This window comes from Asterias rubens, chromosome 21 (assembly GCF_902459465.1).
Source record: "Asterias rubens chromosome 21, eAstRub1.3, whole genome shotgun sequence".
Taxonomy (NCBI): Eukaryota; Metazoa; Echinodermata; class Asteroidea; order Forcipulatida; family Asteriidae; genus Asterias; species Asterias rubens.
Window position 1 is genome coordinate 3,315,367 of NC_047082.1, and position 6,000 is coordinate 3,321,366.

Consider the following 6,000-nt stretch of genomic DNA (forward strand, 5'->3'; position numbering starts at 1 on the left):
GAATCTCTGTTGATTTGAGAAATCCGTCTGCAAGAAATAGAGCAAACCTTAATAACAAATTCATTGAGACATATACAGAAAGTTACCGATATATACACAAGTTTGGGTAAAAATAATTGTTGTTGTCTCTGATGCAAATTTAACATCTATTAAATTGTTGCAGTACTCGCTGCAAAATATAGGATTCAAACTGCTTTTAGCTATTGACCCAATTCACCTGACGTCATCATCAGAATATTCCTGGATGCACCATTTTGGTGGGCAATGTCACTGTGCGTTATTCAGTGAAGGCGCACTTTAGGCGACGCGACGTTTACACGTAAACCTATTGACCACCAAAATGGTGAGTGTGGCACAGTCGCCGCGTGTGACGTGTGTGCAAGGGGGTAATCACTGTTGTCTAGTGGTAAGACATCAGCACTAGAACGAAAAAGGTTGTGGGTTCGAATCCCACCGAATTATGTAATATGCCTGTGAATTTTTGTCACAATTTAGACTCAGAAAAGTATACAGCGCTTTACTACACACACTTTATGAGTAAAACCAAACAATTAATAAGTAGTCAATGAAAAATCACCATTCAATTTAAGTTCAAGTTCCACAAGATCAAATTAACTCACCTTCTTTCAGTTGGAACTCAGGATGAAATAAAGTTTCTTTCTCATTCTGATTTTGACTTTGGGTTGTTGACTGTCACAAAATGGAAAAGAACAACGAGCAGGAAAAGCGATACTCCAAGAATGTTGGAGAATATCGCAAGCTGGACATCAGTAATCATCCTGTTAGAAGAAAAAGACAACAAATTATTAAAGAGTTGAACAACATACTTTGCAGTCTGTAATCTGCAAGCTTAAATATTAATGAGGGAATAATAGTGTTCGGACCTGGTCTTCACTGTGTGGTAATGACCGGTTGGTGGCTGGCGCTGTTAACGGACCGAGTCGAGGCAAGGTCCGTTAACAGCGCCAGCTACCAACCAAGGTCATTACCACGCAGTGAAGACCGGGTCCGAACACTGTTATTCCCATTAATAAATACCTTTTTTAGCAAATTAAATGGCTAAAATTTTCCAAATTTTGTGACTTTTCTCACGGCAATACTTCCAGGCATGTTCAGGGGCTAAATTTGAGCTTTTGATGGTTCCCATCTCTTTCGTGCGTTAATCACATTACTGATCTTTGAGTCCAGTGACTCTTATAAATCATGGTCTGTTCAGCGCCTTCAGGTGGGTCAAAGGAGGCAAATGATTGGACGATAGCTGTTGTTTGTGCATTTAAACGCGCGCATGAGCTCAGCGTCCATGTAGCATGTCGCGCACCTGTTACGTACGCGCGCACTCAAAATTTATACATTTTCAGCGCGCGTACGCGAAACTGCGCGAAGTTGCAATGAAACTAACATGGATATAAATAATTGTGCGATACAGTGCAACACGCAAGGTTTACACAATGCATGCTGATTTAGGGGCCACTTATTCGCTATTTTCCAAAGCCGGTCTTTATACAGACTGTTAACACTCGGCCACGTGACCGGGTTTTGACCAATCAGAGACTTGAAACCGTCCAAGGTATTTTTTAATACTAATTCAGTCCTTGAATTACACGCAGGCCACGAAGTCCATGGCATCTGTAGCCCCTGGTTTTGGTTGCCCTTAAAAAAATTCCCATTCATGGATTAGTTGACTTTATTTTCCATTGGAAGTGCTTTTTGCATGGCCTGGCCCTCTCACAAATGAAACTCCACGCCTGTTGTAAATGTAATGTAAGTGTAATTGACTAATCAGCATATCAGTCTACTGTACTAATGTCTTAGCTCAACTTTGGCATCTATGGCCCTTTTCGAAACCTCAGCTTTTGGCTTTCGGCTTTGGAACGGCTTCAGGCTCCGTCCACTCGTCTGAAGTGCTGCCCTGAGTGTGTAGCCGAAGGCAAAATGTATGCGCAGTTGTCAAAACAACAGCAGCGGGGCCAAGCTAGGGTTGATCTTGATAATGATATAATAAGGTTTATCACGAATAGCAAAATATCAAGAGGGGCGCTGTTGAACCCACACAAAGGTATGGGCGTTGCGTGCGCGAGTCGTATAAACTGCATAGAAACCGCCCGAATAGCAAAATATCAAGAGAGGGCGCTGTTGAACCCACACAAAGGTATGGGCGTTGCATGCGCAAGTCGTATAAACTGCATAGAGACCGCCCCATATTCCTTCCCACAATGCATTGCGTTTCTGAATCGCAATAAACCTTATAATAATACTTACTTACTTTCTAGGAACAACACTCAATGAGCCCATCCAAAGCTGAACTTCCTGAAGCCGTGTTTTCAAAAAGGGCCTTAGAAGCTGAGGGAGTTCAGCATGTTGAATCATGTTGGGGGCGTTGTCATGGTTGTTGTTGCTCATTTTAATTTATTTTGAAAATGAAATTTATTATTAATTAAATTTATGTTAATAAGAAATAACTACTGAACTACAGCTGCGTCAAAATGTTACTGGACGTATCAAAGAGCAGATGGTTAAGTTTGTCAGGTTTGTGCTTTTTCACCTCTGCCACCGACCGATTGAAAATGAAGTGGTTCTGAATAACGTCCGGAAACTAGGCAACATATCAGGAGGTGACACGTTGCATGCAAAACATGAATGATGAACGTGCGTGAAAAAAATGACTACAGACTAGTGCCATTTGTACTCATTATCCGTCCTAATTCATTGAAAAAATTCATGTATTCAAACAATTGTCTCATTAGTAGTGCATCTATACGATTCGATGATTAATACTTACTTGAGAATGTGAGATTTTGCAGCTTGTTTTGGTTGCAGTTTGTAAGTCTCGCTTGGTTTTCGGAAAAACGTACGTCAACTGCGTTTGTGTGTTTGATGCTCCACACTCACTCCACTCAGTATTCTATAACTCGTTCTAACTAAACTAACCATAGTTATCGGTTTAGACTTTCGCTGTAATTCTCAATTATATTGATTCAAAAACAATTTCAAGCACAAAAAATTGTTAATTTAGGTATCAATTCAAAATTGAGATGCACTTTCATTCATTGTTTATGTCATATAACTCATAATTTGTCATATAAACATAATTCTAGTCAACTTCCCATCTTCAACCCAGTTTACTGGGGTTTATACACAACCAACGCTGAATATGCATGAGATTTAAAGAACAACGGAATATGTTGACCAATCAGAGCTCGTACTCAAAATGTTAATCAAGAATGGACGAATCACAGCTCGTTCTGTCTCGGGAAACTCAAGACAAAGGGAAAGCTCGATGGTGGCGGGAGATTGGGAGAATTTCTTTGTGGGTAGAAACAGAGAAAACCCCGTGGCGCTACATGGGCTATTTTTACAACGTAAATACAATTACCGATATACACAAAACAGCACGTGGTTTGGTAAGATGTACACACACCGCGTGCACTCGTACCAAGGTTGGATGGTTTTGTGGGGGGCTAAACCACATGTGGAGGGAATCCCCTTAATTTCGTTGTTTTGATGCAGAAAATGGAGAGATTTTTCCACTTGCGGACTGTATATTGGATTTACTCTTGCCGTGCATGAAGGATTTATCTCAAAATTATGTTTCGTTCCGGAGATATGAGGGGTATTCCGTGAAGAAATACTCGCTTGAATTACACCATGTTTGGAGCTTGTTGTGTTTGCACACAACTCCCGTTGGTAAACATGGTACGTGGATTTTAACCTGGTAATACAACTTTAGTATTTTCTATTTGGAGTGTTTTTGTCTGCAAGTATTTGCCTGTAATCACTGGATATGGATAAAAGTCTGGATTACAACTCTCAGCAATTTCGTCATTGCTAATTACCCAGTGGAATACATAAGAAGGAGCAACAATGAAACAATGGATGAGCAAACACGCCTTGGAATTATATAAGCTGCAATTTCTTCGCTAAAATCAACCTTTGGGAGATGTTTCGACTGGAACATAACAATGGATTTATTTATCTACAATAATGTGACGAAATAAAACAACTCGCAGGCCACTGGAAGAAGGCCACCATTAGTGCATACACAAGATAAGTTGCTATAATTATACAAAACAAAAACATTGCAAAATAAATTTTACATCATTGTTGAATTATACTTCTGGTTTGTACAACTGATATTGTTTTGTCAACCTCTCTTGAAAGGTCGTCGCGACGACCTTCGAATATTTTCTAAGATCTTCGGGGGGATTTATTGTACATTTGAAGATGTACTATTGTTAATATTGCTGGTATAACCAGCGAGAGACAGACAGTGAACCGAACGTTAACACCATAACAAAAGAGGAAGGAAAATACCCTGGAAAAAGTCCACGACGATCCTGACAAAAAAAACCTGTAGTCTATCTATCCTGCAGAAAACTGAAAAAATTGGATAAACCATGAATTAAAATCTGTGGAAATTAAAGTAACCTTTTTGTGCGTACACCCACGTGCTTTTGTGTGCAACGCAAACGGAGTGTGCCCAGGGCAACGGAGTTGAAATCGAAAGGAACAGCCATTGTGTTGACGCACTCTTTGTTCACTTCCGGGTACCATCACAATAAAAGACGCTGAGGTTTACAACAACGAAAACCACCAAGATGCACTCGTTCTACGACCACAAGAAATTACGTGAGTTATACCTTTTAATTTTGTATCTTCACAAGCAATTTTGTTCGTCTTAGTTTGTGAGTTTGGTTTAAAATAAATCATGGTGGGTAAGTTAGCACAATGGTTTCGTCACGCGTGCGCCGATCTATTGTTATCCACTTTAGGCGCCAATTTTTGCACTTACCCAATAAAAATATAATCATATAAATAATCCCCAATAAATTGCTGTTTAAAATTCATCTCTTGGACATTGAAGTTGGAATACTCTTCTTGAGGGGACATTTTCGGCTTATTCAACAATCAACATGGTTTGTTTTTAAGAATGTTGGTTTTTTCCCCCAGAATTATTATTATTATTTGTGGAGGAGGCGTATCCTTTGTCCCTCGCGTGGTTTTGTGTCGTCTGCTTCAGTACTTTTGTTTTCTATAAATCCAGTAAAACACAATTGTTTAGCATTTATGATTTACTTATAGTCTCGCATTGATTGATAATAATATAATTAAGGTAATGGTATAAAAAGGAGTCTTAATTTCGATTTAGATACATTAGAAGGATTTATAACGGGGTTGTGTTTTAAAAGCAAAGCCCTATCGAGAACCAGGGATGTCCCCCATTGTTTGGGCAGTCTCGGAGCAGATGCTAGTGGCTCCCGCATGCAGGGGCTCCATGCTTGCTTTTGTTTTTATAAAAGCCATTATAACACAATTTCTAATCGTTTTTGATTTGCTTATAGTCTCGCATTGATTGGTAATAATATTTGAGGCTATGGTATAAAAGTGGTCTTAATTATTTTGATAGACACTTAAAGGACTTATAATAATAATAACAATACTCTGTTTAGGCATATCACTGTTATCACAATACATACGGATACAATACATAAACAAAATACATTTAGTATAAAAATACATAAGCCTTAGTTTAAAAAATATATAAAAATATGAAACCGAAAATTGGACAACAAGCAATGTTGGGGTTGTGTTTTAATGAATGCGAAGCATTGTGTCGATTATTGGGGATCTCCCCCATTGTTTAGGCAGGGGGTCTGGAGCAGATGCTCTTGTTGCATCGAGGGGCTCTAACCTTGCTCCTAGCACGACACACAAAAGACTAGACTGTGAATTGAGCGGGAAACACTTTGTTCCTCATTGTTCCTTTGTGCTAAATCTTTAAAATTTATCATCGATTTTGAGACAAAAAGAAAATCGTTTGATTTTTTTTAAGCGTTTATGTCTTTGATGGGAAGAACAAAAGAGGGCCCCTGGGACGTCTCACAAAGGAAACAGTTTTTTGGTAAAAGATTGTTGTTGATAAAATAAAATATTTGAATAAATCAAAATTATAAAGCAAAAGTATTTTTTTTTTTTTTTTTTGTCAGTTGTTTGCCTGTAGTT